The sequence below is a fragment of the Felis catus genome, chromosome A3 (assembly GCF_018350175.1).
Source record: "Felis catus isolate Fca126 chromosome A3, F.catus_Fca126_mat1.0, whole genome shotgun sequence".
NCBI lineage: Eukaryota > Metazoa > Chordata > Mammalia > Carnivora > Felidae > Felis > Felis catus.
The window spans coordinates 9,407,190-9,424,537 of record NC_058370.1 but is presented as its reverse complement, the minus strand read 5'-3'; the positions used below and the strand labels follow the sequence as shown (position 1 = coordinate 9,424,537).

Sequence of the window (17,348 nt, the reverse complement as noted above, 5' to 3'; positions counted from 1 at the left end):
ACATACTTGGTTAGACACACATAAACACACCCACACGCACAGATACCCACATATCCTTAGCCACACGCACAGATACCCACATATCCTTAGCCACACGCACAGATACCCACATATCCTTAATTGATGGACATTTAGGTTATTTTTCAATTTTTCTAAGTTGTAAATTTCGCTGCAGTTCTCATCCTATGCGTCTGTCTTTATAACAGTTGTTTGATTGCTCTCTTAGGAAAAGTCCCTGAGAGTAGAATTACAGGGTTGCATTTTATTAATTTTGATATTTAAAAATCAAGTACCTACCTTTATGGAGCGCGGTAGAAAAATAAACCACGAGGGCTTGCTTCAAATATTTGAATTGTAACGTTCACACATTAAGAGAAAATCAGTTTGCACGCTGGAGATAACATATAGAAAAGGCACAGCATAGGGCCTGGCATATAGGAAGTCCTCAAAAAATGTTAGTTGTAAATACAAATGAGCGATTGACGGAATTTAATGGAACTCCTTGTTCTCTTTGTTGCAAATTAACTCTGGGGGAGGGCTCACCAGGCAGCCTGGATCAGTGGAAGCCAGGAGATAAACTGGATCCCATCCATCACAGCCCCACCCCTGCCCAGGAGCTGTTGGTGTCGCTGGACCCCACCCACCCCCAAGCAGATGCATCCATCAAGAGCCATGCAGAGTTTATCTTCAGTGCGAGGGGGCAGTGTCTTTGGATGAGAGGCCTTGCGTTTACGTCTGTGTGTGCTGACAGTGGACTGGAAGCTTGGGGTGGCTTTGTCTTGCTTCTCCCAGCAGTCATAAGGAAGATACGCCCAACGTGACACTTTGGACGTAAGGGTATCTGGCACGCGTCATCCAAGGCTACGCTCCAAGAGCTGCCTACCCCGTTATCTCAGATCCAGGGAGAATAGAGTCACCTCTTGCCCCCCAGGGAAATAGGAAGGTGTTTATCTCTACAAATCCTTCATCTCCTGTTTCGCTTTCTATCTTTGCCTTCAGCGACGCCGCAACACCCCCAGTGCGCACTCCAGACCCTCTGCAGCCCCAGATGCAACAGAACCATGTTCCCTCTGCATGGGATTCTGTAGGGATCAGGCTACTCTAACCAATCAACTGGAGATTGGGTCCTCTGAGAGAGGACTGTAACTTGATGGCTTTGGCCCTCATTCTCAATTCCATAAAGGCAGAAACACTGTGGTGGGGCTCACAGAGGGTGCTCCTTAGAAAAGAAGTCCATTTTCTTGGTATCCCTAAAACCCTGTAGTCTGCCTGATGTCACGGTCTGTCCCGGCTCCCAGTGGCCTTGGAATGGGAATGTTCCACGGCCTCTGTGGGACTGAAACATAGACAGAAAAGTCTCCGATTCACACGTCCTGGTTCCCTGTTGCGATTTCAGAAGCAGTTTATCTCAAACCTTTCCTGGAGTCAAGATATGAAAATAATTTTCATGACAAACCAGGATGGAATCTCAGAGACAGGCACGAGGGTCCTGATCATTGAAATAACGTTTGAGCATCCCCCACACCGTTCTCTTGGTTTTCTCCCTCATGGCTCCGTGGGTGGCTCTCCATGGTGGAACCAGCTGGTGGGTGGGTTGGAGGTGCTTCCTCGTCCTGTTTTCACCGGGACCTTCGGCAACCCACCAGCTTTATTTGGGCCTCCGTGTCTCCTTTCCTACTCCTGTGTGGTCGAGGTGATGGGACAGGGGTGGCCCAAATGAGAGAACAAAAGTGCAGTTGGGTGGCTAATAGAGAATAATTGAGGAGTGTTCACTTTATCATTGTTATTATTAAGATGATGATGATGGTGATGATCAGGCGCCTCGGAGGCTCAGCCGGTTAAGCATCCCATGATCTTGCAGTTTGTGAGTTCAAGCCCCACATTGGGCTCTCTGCTATCGGCACAGAGCCTACTTTGGATCCTCTATTCCCCTCTCTTTCTGTCCCTCTCCTGCATGCTCGCTCACTCTCTTGCTCTCTCCAAAGTAAATAAACATTTTTTTAATAAATATGATGCTGATGATGCTGCTGATGATTACATTACTGGTTTAAAAAACCCAGTAACCCATGCTGGCAAGATTATTTCTTTGACCTATTTCAAGAAAACAATGGTAAGTCAACATCTGGAACATCAGTCTGTGAAGAAGGGTGAGATCCATAAGTGAGCATGGCATGAGGAACAGACTAGATGTTAGGGCATGCTATTTCTCTCCTGGGTCTTTAAAGCAACACTTAATGAAATCTTTCACATGTTTCAGGCACTGTCATGAGTTATTTGCATGCATTTGCCACTGAGTCCCCTCATCGGCCTTATTAAATGGATGAGCACATTATCTCCATCTTACAGATGAGGACAGAGGGGTGAAATACCTGATCCCGGGTCCCTCAATTTGTGGATGGTCTACAGAAACGATGAGGGGCTCTTGCGAGAATGCAGATGTTTGATGTGACGTCACTGCCATGATTTATGTATTCGTGTCACACGGGTTGTGGGGAGGGCTTTGTGCCCGGCGTGGGTACCGACGCCATATTTGCTTTTGGGTCTCCCAGGAAGTTCCGGTTTCTAGAACGAGCAATACCTATCTCACCTCTGCTGCAGAGTTGGGAAGAATGCCCGTCCTGAGCAAATGAATGAATGGGCTTATCTTACTGGGCTCTGATTTCATTCCCAGCTATGTCCCAGAGACAGTGCGTGTGGTTCCCTCCCATCGGTCTTGTAGAATAGCAACGTTAAGCAGAGCTGACACTATAGAGACAATAATTGGCATAATATTCACAAGGAGAAAAAGGCGGTCATTTCCTCAGGCACCAAAAAAGCATAACCCAGTTCTGAGGTTCCAGAAAATGATGGCTGGAATGGCCCTGAAGTCTGCACCACCATAGCACAAATGCAGCCCCATTGCTCTCCTTGGAGAGCTATAATTCTCCACATGAAAGCAGGCAGAACTCTTAACTATTATTTTAGATGACATCCCCTTTTTAACTTTAAGCAGTGTTCTTTAAACATTTCTAAACTTTCCCAATCCCTCCCCAATACCATGCTATGAATTTGCTTGTCACTGCAAAGCTGTACACAAAGAGAGACACATACAGCAAGCACAAAGATATCAGGAAGTGGTTTTCCTAGCAACAGTAATCATCTGCAAGATCCCAGAACATCCTTTCTATTCATACAGCATTCTGTGTTTTGAATAGTGCTGACAGGTGAAGTAGATTCATAGTATTTAATACAAAAAAATATTGCTAAGGATTGGTACCACACAAAAGCTCACATATCCATACTATTCACGAGCAGCTGAATTCACTGTTTTTATATCTCTCTGGATTATTTAGGGAGGCACAATTGCAAAAGCAAATATTCACCTGCTTGCCGAATGACTAATCCGGGGTGTATTATGGAAAGTCTGATTCCCTAGACCTCACTCAGGCAACTGGGACACAGCCCTAAATCAAGCCCCGCTCTGTCTATGCAAGCCTGTCTCGTGGATCGTCTCGAATGATAAAGAGACATCCCCCCTGCCGGGTCCCTCAGCAGATGTGTCCAGTTTAAAATAAAAATGAGTCAATACAGTTGACGAAATCATCCCCCCCAAGGAACTCTATCTGGTTATTGCCTTCACTCTATCAGAAGCACTCTCATATCACCCCTCCAGTCCTCACAATAGTGATATACAAAGCAAATTCGTTCCTGAAGGTCAAAAAAAGGAAACAACAAAAAAAAAAGTTTAGTTCCATCAGACATCGAGAAAGAGAAAAGAGGCAACAAGAGAGACAGGGAGAGACAGACAGAGAGAAGGCCTGAGATTGAGGGATGGGGAAGAAAAGGAGGAGGAAAAGGGTAAGAGAGTCCCAGCTTCCAAGGAAGACTCTAGGAGAATGGAGACTCATTGCATTCACAAGATTCTAACCTGTATGGAGCTTAATTCCACAAAGAGAGAAAGCATTTAAGCCACACCACCTTATCATGTCTGTGAAATTCACTGGGGTTTTATTACCACCATTATTGTCTTTGTTATAAAAGTCACAGACTGTGAACCTACTGTGTGTATAGACCTGTAGTTGGCCCTGGGGTTGTGAAGAGAGGCTCACTGGGTTTTTAAGTTAGCGACAGTGATGGGGCACGGAGAGAAAGTGCTGAGTGACAACCACAGTGGCATATACTGAGTTTCAATCTTTAGCAACGATCGACTGTCTCCCTGTTGGCGTAGAGGGAGGGGGTGGCTATAACACAGGGTAGTTAAGTATATGCTTTAAAATAGCTAGGATTTGGGGCACCTGGGTGGCTCAGTCGGTTGAGTGTCCAACTTTGGCTCAGGTCACGATCTCACGGTTGGTGGGTTCAAGTCCCACGTCAGGCTCTATGCTGACAGCTCAGAACCTGCAGCTTGCTTCAGATTCTGTATCTCCCCCCCTCCTCTCTGCCCCTACCCCACTTGTGCGGGCGCTCTCTCTCTCTCTCTCTCTCTCAAAAATAAATAAATAAATAAACAAACAAACAAACAAACAAACATTTAAAAAATAAGTAAATAAAATAGCCGGGATTTGAATTCTAGCTGTGGGGTTGAAAGCAAATTTGTAAAATATGGCAGAGTCATACTTACCTTACAGGGCTGTTAGATTAATTACAACCATGTCCTTAATGCATCAAAAGCACTTGTGGGTAGCTACAGTTCCCAGAAGATACCAGTCAGAGACGTGCACATGAAAATTACAATTGTCTACCAGCTCACACCCCTCAAATCGCTCAAATGAAAAAGTCCGATAATATTGCATTTTGGAACGGTAGCCACTTTTTCCTGTATTGCTAATGGAAGCATAAATGGTACAAGCGTTTTGAGGAGAATTTGGCTATCTCTGATGCGGTTTAAGATATGCACACTCCATGACCTAGAAATTCTATTCTAGTGTGTATCATTAGGGAAATTCTCAAAAAACGTACCCAAGGAGGCTCTTGCAAAAATGAATGTGCTCTGTCTGTAATACTGAGAGGCTAGAAAAACCTAAATGCCTGTGCACAGGGGAATGGATAAACCCAAAGTGGTATATTCATGCAGCAATTAAAGTGAGTGAGCAAGGTTTGTGTTTGTTTAGATTGGGAAATCTTCTGTCCATAAGCAACCCTTTGCCCACAGCAGCTGCTTTAATTTCAGATGTGTTCCAAAGTATTTTGTTCTTCCTCCTCTTCCTCCGGCCAGCAAAGGGACTCATCAAACAAATCCGTGGACAAATAGAATAAGCCTAAGTCCCAATCGGCCAGTGTCCATCCCTCTGGCAAACTCCAGGGCGACAGAAGGAGCAGGGGGTTAGAGGCTGTGCCCGTCTTGCTGATCCCAGCCATTCAAGCCGGGGACTTCTGGGGGCCACTGAATCTTGGCTCTCTTCTGCTGGGTGGGATAAATACAAGTAGATATGCTGCTTTGGGATTCTTAGGAAAGTTATTCACATTTCAAAGAACATACGTGTCCCTGGTCTCCCAGTGACTGATGAAAAGAAAGCAAATTCTGTGGTTTATGAAATGCGTACTATTGTTGCCGCTCATGGAGTGTGTTTCTGAGTCCAATGCGTGAATGTAGGATTGCCTGACCCATGACCCGTGGGCCCACGGAGGAGGAATCGCAGGACTGTGGAAGGCAAGGGGAGGGAGTCACAGAGCAGCCTGGGTCCCATGCGACATGAGAGGAGGAATAGAGAGGGCACTTCTGTGGGGGGAAAAAAAAGGAGAGAACCGAACTTGATTTCATTTTACAAATTCATTGAGTACAAAACCGCATCCCGATCCCGGCGTTGGTAAAAAGGCCGGTGACACAGAGCGTGAAATCAGACACGACTCTGACCCTTGATAAAGCTCCCGTTTAAAAGGTATGAGGGAGAAGACAGATAACGAAATCAACAATTTCCGGCAGAGCGAGGTGGAAAGGAAGTACTTCATGATAGGAGTGTTCAGAGGACGGACAGCCAACCCAGTGGGTTTGCAGAGAGCGAGCACGGACGATTGTTTGCAAGAGATAAAAATGGACTTGAGCTGTAAAACACTGGCTGAAAGGCTGCTCAGCCGAGCATACCCAGCATACCGTGGAGTCCCTTTCTTCCTTCCATTTTGCCCTCCAGCGGCTTTTTATTAAGTGTTTACTATGTCCTAAGTCCTTGCGTACAATGGTGAGCAAAATCACACGGGACTGCCTTTCGGAGCTTCAGGATCCAGTAGAGAATTCAGACACAAATCTGGACTTTCTAATCCAGAGAACACAGATGGAATTCAGCAGGGGGTAGGGAATCTGTGAAGCTGGATAAAAAATAAATAAATAAATAAATAAATGTTATCTTTACTTTCAAAACTGTTTACCATTCCTTTCCGTTATGAATTTAAGCAACAATCCGCTAGAGTTAGCAATCTCTGTGGCTTTGTTCACTTTGCTCCCTAAGTTCCATATTTTGTATCTTATTACAATTGTTGCAGATGCTATAAAATATCACTTGTACTTATCACCGCTCAAAATTACAGTGGTTATTAGACCTTCCACTAGATCTTGTTATTTAATGTCTTAATAAGAAAGCACATCTGTTAGCATGCGGCATTTAAGAAAATATTTTGATAACCAATTATATTGAAATGCAAGTTTCTTTGTGATCTTCTGTATTTTATATCACGCACTTGATAACAGTATTCTGGTTTTCCCAAACTGCCGGAAGGATCCACGGAACAGAAGCATTAAGAAAATTATTAAGAACTGACTGAATACTAACGGGAGATGACAAAACTGAGAGTCGTGCCAAGTACTGTAGAGGAAAGGTAAACAGCAAAGAGAACGTAGCGAGGGAGGCCAAGCAAGTCTTCCTTGAGTCAGGAAGTGGGAGCCGGGTTATGGAAGAAAAGTAAGCGTTAACTAGAAAAGATGGGGTAAGAGAACATTCTAGGGAGAGGAACCATGTACCAACATGTCTTGAGATGGGCTGGGCTATAGGACACCAGGGATGCTGGCACAGGACTGAGGGGGCAGGGATGCCGGAACAGGGCTGAGGTTGCAGAAATATTGGCCCGGGGATGCTGGCCCAGGGCAAGTGAGACTCCGATGGTTGTGGAATGTGGCTGAAGCCGCGCGTAGAGGTTTGACAGTCGAAAGCCAGAAAGCAGGGGACTAAGAGACGGGCGGAGACAATGGGGTCACGTGGACGGGGACTGTGGTCGAGGTCAGCTGAAGGCCAGACCCGGGCCAGAGGGAGGAGAGGCTCAGTAGGTCTGCAGGGCTCAGATCACCGCTGGCTTCAATGGTCTGTCATGATCTGGTTTCTCAGGTTTTATCCCGAGAGGGAGGGAAGGCATTGTTCTCTGATGAACCTGCCCTTGGGGAGCCCACACTTGATGAGCTGGTGTATCAGGGTTCTCCAGAAAAATACGTGTGTGTATGTACATAAGACATATGCGAGGATATATTCCAAGACCCCCGGTGTATGCCTGAATCCACCGATGGTACCAGACCCTATCCATACTGTATGTTTTCCTATACATACACCCCTGTGTTAAGGCTTGACTTAGAAATCAGGCCGAGTAGGGGCGCCTGGGTGGCTCCGTGCGTCGAGCGTCTGCCTTCACCTCAGGCCATGATCTCGTGGTGTGTGAGTTCAGACCCTGTGTCGGGCTCTGTGCTGACAGCTCGGAGCCTGGAGTCTGCTTCGGATTCTGTCTCCTCCTTTCTCTGCCCCTCCCCTGCTCATCCTCTGTCTGTCTGTCTCTCTCTCTCTCAATAATAAATAAACGTTAAAAAAAATTTTAAAAAGAAATCAGGCACAGTAGCAGATTAACAATAACTAATAATAAACTAGGATAATTATAACAACATGCTGTAAGAAAGTTATGTGAATGTAGTCTCTCTCTCTCTCTCTCTCTCTCTCTCAAAATATCGTATGGGTACTGTCCTCACCCTTCTTCCCCTGATGACATGAGAGGATACAATGCCCTAAGGGCTAAGATGAAGTGAGGTGGGTGACGCGAGTGTGTGACACTGTATTAAGGTACCACTGATCTTCTGACAAGACAGGAGAAGGGGGATCACCTGGTTCCAGAGCAGGGGTGACCATGAGAAAGTACAACCATGGGTAAGGCGGTGGCGGTGGGGGGCGGGGGACGGTATAGAGTAGTATATATACTACTGTATATATTTGTTTCTCAGATTCTATTTGTGGCAGGTATATTCTATAAAGTTGCCACAAACGCTGCATTCGTGACATCGATCCTAGGGGAGATACAGAGTTAGGTTCCTGTGCACCTCTGGTCGCAATAGTTTCACGAACCGATCAATACATAACCTTGTTTTATGTGTGTTTGTGTTTAAAGGCACCTTATTTACAACACATTGTTGATTCATTAACACCGAAATCACGGCCGAGAGCACTATAATTCACGCTCAGACAAAGGTTATTTAACATGCACAATTTCTCCGCCAGCCCCCCTCACAGCCTTTTTGCTCTTGGGAACAACCAGACAGCATTTCGGCTCTCTGCTTGGGGGTCATTTTAAACAGCGAAGCCGCCTCCAGAACGCACAATGCATGCAAAACGCGTGGCACTGAATAGATTGCCAAAGGACGCTTATTTCCAGCACGAGGGAAGTCTGAAACAAGAAGGCGGAACACCGCCTTGTCGGACCTCAGCTGGGGACGCGTGCATCAGGGGACTCCAGTCTTTTGCCATCTGTGCATGTCGCGATTGACTGAAAGCAGCATGCGTGTTAAGTTTGAGGTCGCAAACACATTTCAGGAAGTAGGCGAACTTGTAAATATTGAACCCACGAATAATGAGCTTCAAGTGTACTTCTGTGATTTCTTTCGAGGAATGAGCTCCCGTGATTGTGGAGGCTAGCGAGGTCACAATTCAGAAGGGAGGCCAGCAGGCTGGAGCTTAGGCAGGAACAGATGCTGCAGTGTGGGGGCAGAATTTCTCCTTCCCTTAGGGAAACCTCAAGTTTTGCCCTCGGAGACTTTCCACTGATAAGGGGCGGGCCACCCACATGATTGCACATAGTCTCTTTCATTTAAAGTCAACTGATTGCAAATACTAACCAGCCTACGGAATATGTCCAGAGCAACCCCTCAATGAGTGTTTGCTTGAGCCTCACCAAGCTGACACATGAAATTAACCATAACTGACGGTGTGGAAGGGGGTGAGATGCCAGCTGCAACCCGTATAAATCATTCGGCTGGGGGGGGGAATACTGGTACTTGGGCTCTGCTCTTAAGAGTTTCTCGCCTCCTTGGGGTGCCTGGGTGGCTCAGGTAGTTAAGCATCGGGCTCTTGATTTCAGCGTAGGTCATGATCTCATGGTTCACTGAGCCCCGTAGTGGGCTGTGTGCTGAGCACAGAGCCTGCTTGGGATTCTCTCTCTCTCTCTCTCTCTCTCTCTCTCTCTCTCTCTCCCTCTCTGCACTTTTCCTGCTCACACACTCGCTCTCAAAATAAAGAAATAAGCATGAGGACAAAGTCCTCATACACTTTTGGCATACTCCCCTGTGGCCCCTCAGATACTTCTGCCCCTATTGTTCAGTTTTCTTTAGCGTGCCACATCTTCAAGTCTGAGAACGTAGGTCCATTGCAGTATCATGGGGGTGTCGTTTAGTAACAAAATATCCGGCTTAAAGTAGCCTAAAAACAGCAGGTTTGTCTTTTAAATCATATTCCTTAATAAGAACTCAAGGGATAGGTGGTTGCTGGGTTGGCCTAGAGACAGAGAACACTATGGCTGGTTTGTCAAATACACCCCGTCGTCTGTTTTTGTACAGGCCCCAAACTAAGAACGATGGTCGACGAAGGAGGAGAGGAAAAGGAAGAGGGGGGAGGAGGAGAAGGAGGAAGAGGAAGAGGAGGAGGAGAAGGAGGAAGAGGAGGAGGAGGAGGAGAAGGAGGAAGAGGAAGAGGAGGAGGAGAAGGAGGAAGAGGAGGAGGAGGAGGAGAAGGAGGAAGAGGAAGAGGAGGAGGAGAAGGAGGAAGAGGAAGAGGAGGAGGAGAAGGAGGAAGAGGAAGAGGAGGAGGAGAAGGAGGAAGAGGAAGAGGAGGAGGAGAAGGAGGAAGAGGAGGAGGAGGGGGAGGATGAAGGGGAGGGGAGGGGGAGAAAAGAGGAAGGAGGAGGAGAAGAGGAAAAATCAGGAGAGGAAGAGGAAGGAAAAGAAAAAGAGGGGAGGAGAATATGAAATAAAGACTGTGTGTGGCCCCAAATATTTTTTATCTGACCCTTCACTACACAAGTTTCCTGATCCCTGGTTCCAAGATTTGACCATATCCTCGAGGGCTGGCCCTCCCTCTTCCTGCTGTCCTCAGCATACTGCCCTCACCTTCCCTCGTGAACAGCTGCCCCAGCTGGAAGCACCATGTCTACAGATGCCTGGCTGAAGAGAGACAGAGCTTTCTCTTCAGGTATCTCTCTTTTACCAGAAGACTCTGGGAGACCTCCCTCAGCCCACACTGCGGGAAACATAGTCCCATGGCTAGCTGCCAGGAGGCCCCCATTGGCTGGAACATAGTCGCGTAAGTTAAGTGCAAGGAAGGCCCCCATTGGCTGGAACAGTCACATGGGCTAGCTGCAAAGGAGGCCAGGAAAGGGCTGGCTGGTGTTTTCAGACTCTCCTGTGGGAGGAACCCCTTCCCATCAGGAAGCAGGGGGTGGAATTACCGGTTGGGTTGACATCTGCCAGCGTTTGGTCACTGGGAATTTTCCACCTCCCAGAGCGATTTGTAATAACACCAACCATTTAGGGTGTGAAATTAGGGGCGCTGGTCAGTGCTAATGGTACTGCTCTCCTCTCTGGGGGATGCAGCTGCTCAACTGGGGCTAATTCTCAGCCCTGAGAACGCTTTCTATCTCAATCTACGTGATGGTTAGCCAGGCATAGACTTCTAAAACATTACCTTATACACCTGAAGTTCACTTTACTGTATGTATGTGATGCCCTTAATATAGGAGAAAAAGATTTAAAATTGCCCAAAAAAAAAAAGTACAGAGGTCTTTACACCCTCATTTAGATTGCTAAATAAATAGAGACACGTTTATATATATATTTATGTACATAGCTATGCATATATATGTATATGTCCTATCTCCTGTATGTGAAGAGATATGTATGCAAATACACAGCAATGTCAATAAGCATGTATTGCATCCTACTAAGAGCCGGTGGTATGTTGTGAGGGTCAGTAAAGCATATTAAGGACTTCCAATCTCTTTCCCAGGCAGCCATGTTCTAAAAGAAGTTTCTCTTTGATCTCACATTTACCCCTTACTCACACATCTCCTGTAGCTCCTGGATTTGCAAGGTCCTAGATAAAGACACAGAATTAGTCTCCACCACAGAGCATATGGGAACTCGGAGAAAAGGAAATGCCCACTTCTTTGTGACATCTTTTAATAATCAGTAGAACTAAAAAATTTAAAATCCTTGCAACACTGACTTTCAATAAGAGACTTTTTCTAACATTCCCCTTTGCTTTTCTTCTCAGAACACAAGGGGCTAATTAAACGTGGAAAAGTTCTTGTTTGATCAGAAATTCTTATGTTTTGGAAAAAAAGCAGAGAAAACTACTCTAATATTCAGGACAGGCTTAATTGACTTTAAAGTCACCAAATTCCCTTTCCCTATTTGGGACAGTACACATGAGCCTTCTTTTCTGAACCCGTGAAGGAAAGGTAAGGTGAGGACCATAAAAATTAGGGCTCCCACTTGAAAGATGATCTCTTGATTTGAATATATGGGATTCTCTTTCAACCCAACTTGGTATGATTCCTCTCTGAGAACCTCCCATAAGTCCTGGTCTTTTGGCTGACTTCTCTCCATAAATGACTTTATTACTTGAGCAGTAAGCTTGTTTATTGAGGAAGATGTGTGTGGTGGTCCCTAATGGAGCATGTCAGCATAAAAGCTCCATTATACTGAGTCAGGACTGGGTCCATCCATTTCGTGCCACACTCTCTCCTGGATTTATTGGAATTAGTGCAGGGAAAGTGAGTGCTCGATGTAGCACAGCCTTTTTGAAACTGATGTGTTTCTACCACTAGAGTAGACTAGAAAAAGAATTCCCTGGGCTCCTAGGTGCTCCTACCAAGAGGAACCATGGAGTTCATCAAAAGATGAATGTCCCTGGAAGTGGATACAAAAGAGCAAAATGTTGTATCAATGGAAAATTCACAAATGGTCCTTCCATGGCATGTTGTTGGTCAGCAGACTGTCTTCCGTTCTGATTTGTTAGGAGGGAGGATGAAAATGACGGAGTCCAAAGAAAGCGACACACAGTTTGGTTCAGTATTAGGAATATTTCATGTCTTACAGAGTGCCTATCCGTTGACTCTTGCCAATTCTTGTTCAGTAATTAAAGCAGGAACTCATTTACCCACTAACTGGGACAGGCTTGCACGGAGGTGTTTGTTGATCTGCGTGTCCTTGCAGATAGTACCTTCCTGCTGTCGTCTCATCGTTTAGTTCCTGATATTGTCACTGAACAGTGAGACTGGTGGGAAAGCCGGAAGGGGTGACTTTAGAGTAGAGGTGGGGACAGTGATGGTGGGGTGTGAGAGGAAGGAAGGCACACATGACAAAGGATGAACGACAGTCAAAGTGAACCACTGGCTCTCACATGATATTTGCACTGACCCGGGATACATCTTTGGAAGATCAGTTTGATCACCTACTGAATCTTTGGAACTATCTGTGAATAATAGATGAGGCATTTGGTTTGTCTTAGATGTATGTTGTCTTGTGCTCTCTTTAAAAGAGCTGGGGTGTGTTACTTATTACCCATCAACACACTATGTACTCCCAGTCTCACCTAAGGTGTATCAGTATTTTTGCCATGTTGTTGCCCGATGCAAAGATTATGAAGCATCACCTTAATAACTAAGATTTCTGGGTTAAGTGTGAGAGGTACGTGATCTTAAGTGCTGGTGGACGGTTACCTAAATAATTCAGGAAGATCTTATGGCTCCATAAAATGAATGCCTGCAACTCTCGTGTCTTTGTCCTTTCTGTTGACCATCAGGAGTGTATAAATAAGAATTCTACTTGGTTGCAAATGATAAAAATCTGCTGGATGTGGCTTAAGCAAAACAAAAGGGATTCGTTTTTTTCTTTAATGTTTTTATTTTATTTTTAAGAGAGAGAGAGAGACAGAGCACGAGTGGGGGAGGGACAGAGAGAGAGGGAGACACAGAATCCAAAGCGGGCTCCAGGCTCTGAGCTGTCAGCACAGAGCCCGACACAGGGCTCGAACTCCTGAGTGGCGAGATCATGGCCTGAGCAAAAGCTGGATGCTTAACCAACTGAGCCACCCAGGTGCCCCCAAAGAGATTCGTTTTAAAGATATTCCATGTTTGATGGGGTGCAAAGGTGGTAAAGCCACAGGGTCTTGGGATAGGTTTGGAACTAGGTGCTAAAATGTCAATGAATATTTTGTTCCAGCTCTCAGTTTTGCCCCTCTCAGGATATCTGCTACAAGGTGTCTAAGCAAATTGGGCTTTCCGCAATTAAGTCCTGATAGTCATTATCATTAACTCCCAACAGTTAGAGGAATGTGTTAGCTCTGAGTCTCCTCCCACGATTCACAATCAGGTTCCAATGAAAGTGAATCTCAGGCCAGATTTTGATTTCTTTTTTCTTTTCTTTTTTTCCTTCCTTCCTTCCTTCCTTCCTTCCTTCCTTCCTTCCTTCCTTCCTTCCTTCCTTCCTTCCTTCCTTCCTTCCTTCTTTCTTTCTTTCTTTCTTTCTTTCTTTCTTTCTTTCTTTCTTTCAAGAGATAGAGCACACATGCAGGGGAGTGGGCAGAAGGGGAGAGAAAATCACAAGCAGGCTCCACACCATCAACACAGAGCCCAACGTCGAGCTCAATCCCACAATCCTGGAATCATGAATGACCTAAGCCAAAATCAAGAGTCGTATGCTCAACTGACCAAGCCACCACAGCACCCCAGATTTTTGTTATTTATTTCTTAACAAGCAGGCACAGAACAGGCATAGCCTCTTCCTTATCGACGAAGACCCAGTGTTCTCCTTTGAGTTACCACCACCATATCCTGCTCGAAAAGTCCTCCAGAAGCAAAGGCTATGGTACTCAAAGGCTATGGTGCTCTAGCAAGAGATGGACACACTTTTTTTTTTTTTTTTAATGTAAAGATCCAGTAAGTTTCTTAGGTTTTGCAAGCAGTACAGTCTCTGTTGTAACCGCTCAATTCTGTCTCAGCAATGAACGCAGCCACAGACAATATGTAAACAAATTAGTGTTGGCATATTCCAATCCACTTTACCTATGAACTGAAACTGTAATTTCATATAATGTTCATATGTCAAGAAATATTGTTCTTTTGATTATTTTCAACCACTTAAAAGTATAACAATGATTCTCAGCTCCTGGGCTGTGCAAAATCAGGTGGTGGGCTGAAATTGCCTGGTAGGCTAGGTTTCCCAACCGTAGCTCTAACAGCATATTCCTAATGATGGTGACATGATCAAGAGTTTGCCAAAGCAGCAGGATCCCAGAACCAGTCACAAATCAAGCTTGGGAAAACTTTGTGACAAGATGATTCTGTGGTTATTTTTCACAGAGCCTTCAAAAGGAGAGCTGCATTATGCTTTCTATAGACCACCGTGTAAAAACCAGAGCATTCTTTGATCATAACGATGACTTTCTAACATGGTTGAAGGCCACCTCAACTTCCAGCCAGCGTCCAGATCTCTTTCAATTGCCTACCAGTATCCATTTGTTGTCATAGATTTATTGTCATATTTTCCTTCAAAAAGAGGTCTCTACCATTTTGAATCTTAAGCAGTAAACATGCACGCAAGTGTATCTCCATCCGTTGGTGTGGCTGTCCAGTTTGTCACCTTCCCGGTTTTACCCAGCTCCTGAGAAACTATCTCCACGGAGACTCTTAAATACGCTGAAGGGCCTCACACTGTGGTTTAAAGGTTGGCTTTTAGCATGGCTTCTACTCGATCTTCACCTAAAATGTGTTTGGCCCTCCCTTCAGGCCCACTTTTCAGGTTCAGTAGCCCACAACAAAAGTTTTAAACCACCACAGAGTAGGTGTGGGCTAGCAAAGCCCTCTCCCAAGGCCAAACTGTTGTTTCCGCTTGCTCAGGTATGCCATAAGGATTCACAGTATGTGTGACGATACCGTAATATTTAGTTCTGCAGGAAAAAGGAAACAATAACAAAACAAATCAATTATCAGAGAACACGGAAGAGGATGACACCACCGTGAATCATAGCACAGCTAGAAATATACTTCATGTCAGTTTTGTCCAGTGTGGTCAATTTTCAAATGGTCAAATATTGGCAATTTCATCTGGTTCAGTATAATTTGGAGTAAATTATAGACAGCTTAATGGCATCAGATAGATTCTTTTCTTTTATTGCAGGCGGCCATGTTCAGCTTCCCAATTTCTAGACCAGACAATATGGCAGCTGCTGCACAAGTTTTCGCATTACAAAGAGAGAGAGAGAAAGAGAGAGAGAGGGGAAGAAAAAAAAAAAGAGTGAGACCAAACAAGAGAGACAGAGAGACTTAATTTCTTTTGGGTCCAAACCTAGTTCTTAGAGATAGGACTTTGAGCAGCCCTGGCTCCTGAACCCATCAATGTGGCTTGGATGGGGGTGAGGCCAAAGTCATTGCATAAAGGGGTTCCCGTGAGTCCAGCAGTGTGGGTCAGAGTAGGGTGGTAACCAGGACAGTGATCACGACAAGCCTGGCAGGCAACCCAATAATTGTCCTCCAAGAATGTGAGTCTTAAAACAGCTATTCCATTGCTATATTAGGGCTCTGTACGAGCCCTGAGAAAAAAGTAGTAACATTACATGTATTTACCTCAAGACGCCACTCAATCAGAATAGACTCAGGCTGTAAACAGGTGGCTGAGCCATACCAATGCCTACCCTGCTTAGATAGTACGCGCTCCTCTAATAAGCACATCACTTCTGTCCGGAATCCGTTCTGTTGCGGACATGGGCAATGAATGGTCAAGGACTCTCACAGAAGAAGGTCCATAAAAGACAGGGTGAAGAGACAGGCAGCCAGTGCATCTTCTCACAATTTTGCAATCTGTTGCTCTGGTCTTTTGGTATTTGTTGCCTGGTGAGCTGCTAAGTGTGATCATTGAGCATTCTTGCCCATTTCTGGAAAGGACCAAGCATGAAGAGGCATACAGTCTGAACGTGGTCTTACATGTAGGTTTGAAAAGGGGTTTCCACAAATATCTTCGGGCTAAATTGCAGTGTGGAGGTTTAAAACCTTTCACTGTGTGAATGACATCACTTGGTCAATTTGCTTCTCAACCCGCAGAACGTGAGGAAGTGTGTCTGCAGTGACTCTGCCACGTCCATCTGCCTTAGCAGTCCCCATCCCCAGCAACAGCAGTGGCTGACACTCCCTGCTAATCAGAACAAGATCTCGCCTCAACAGGTAAGGCTTATGAGACAGCCTCAAAATTTGCTGAATGAATCATGGCGACTGTTGTCTTCTCCACCTCAAAATGTCTTGAGCATTTGGGTCTCTTCGGTACCGGTCCATTCTGTTATTCTCTCCTGGGAGGAAAGCAGAACCGAGGCTCTGCTGGGGAAGGGGGCAGGTGTTCAAATCTGTTCCAGGGTTGACATTGCATATGGAAGACAGGTGGGAATGTAAGCGTCCTGGGACAGAAGAAAATGCCAGGGGTCACTGAACTAGCTAATCTAACAGACAAATGTGTGCTTCATGTTAAAGCATACCTGTGTTCTACTTTAATGGCTTCCTGCTAGGTCTGCAGTAGATATTTATCAAACCATACTAGGGACTGGTGATATTCAGAAGAGAAGACAGGGGGAAGGAGTGGGGGATGCTGGGAGCAGCATACAATGGCTGCTTTCAAATACTGGAGAGGGCAGGCTGCGAAGGAGCAGAGCTTCCACATGAACTAAGACACCCAGTAGCTTCCCTATTGCTTAAAGAATGCATTCCCAGCTACCCACCAGGCCTACGAAGCTCTATATAAGTTCTCAGCATCACTTGGTGATCTGGTTCTCAGAATCACTTGGAGAGCTTTTAAAAATATTGATGCTCGGACCCATCATGGGCCAATACCTGGGATGGGGGCCTGGGCATCTGCATTTTTGGCCTACAGAAGGCTGGGAACCTCTGCTGCCATCATCCGGCACCAGCCTACCTGCCGAGGTTTGTTCAGTGCTCTTGTCCTGTTGGCCTTGTTTCTGGAATAGTCCAAGCTCATTCCAACGTCAGGGATCTTGCTTTTCCTGGCTCCTGTGCTTAGAAGAGTCTTCTTCCTGATTAAAGCTGGCTTATCAGCTCAAAATGTTGCCTCTTGGTGAGGCCCCCCTGGCCCC

General features: G+C 45.6%; 1 long non-coding RNA gene across 5 annotated transcripts in view; it reads left to right on the top strand.

The window, feature by feature from the left end:
• The window catches only part of LOC111559754, a 496,575-nt gene that overhangs the window by 398,100 nt on the left and 81,127 nt on the right, over positions 1 to 17,348 (top strand). For all 5 annotated transcript variants that reach the window (XR_006595058.1, XR_006595059.1, XR_006595060.1 and 2 more), the window contains exon 11: positions 16,312 to 16,431. This is a non-coding gene — a long non-coding RNA (uncharacterized LOC111559754). The remainder of the gene's footprint in view (positions 1 to 16,311; positions 16,432 to 17,348) is intronic.